Genomic DNA, 557 nt, shown 5'->3' with positions numbered 1-557 from the left:
TATAGGTAACTATCTGCTATGTAGGTAACTATCTGCTATATAGGTAACTATCTGCTATATAGGTAACTCCACTGGACAATGAGGCCCTATAGGTAACTATCTGCTATATAGGTAACTATCTGCCTGAATAACTATCTGCTATATAGGTAACTATCTGCTATATAGGTAACTATCTGCTATATAGGTAACTCTGCCTGGACAATGAGGCCCTATATTATTGTATTTCTATCTGCTATGTAGGTAACTCCACCTGGACAATGAGGCCCTATATTATTGTATTTCTATCTGCTATATAGGTAACTCCACCTGGACAATGAGGCCCTATATTATTGTATTTCTATCTGCTATATAGGCAACTCTGCCTGAATAATGAGGCCCTATATTATTGTATTTCTATCTGCTATATGATTGTATTTCTATCTGCTATATGATTGTATTTCTATCTGCTATATGATTGTATTTCTATCTGCTATATGATTGTTTTCTATCTCTACTATGGTCTGGGCCTGAGATTCATTAGGCTGTGATGTTGTGCACAATGTGACATCAAGTGAAAA

The sequence above is a fragment of the Oncorhynchus gorbuscha genome, unplaced genomic scaffold (genome assembly GCF_021184085.1).
Source record: "Oncorhynchus gorbuscha isolate QuinsamMale2020 ecotype Even-year unplaced genomic scaffold, OgorEven_v1.0 Un_scaffold_2201, whole genome shotgun sequence".
NCBI lineage: Eukaryota > Metazoa > Chordata > Actinopteri > Salmoniformes > Salmonidae > Oncorhynchus > Oncorhynchus gorbuscha.
The sequence above is the reverse complement of the archived record's forward strand: the minus strand, read 5'-3'. Positions refer to the sequence as shown.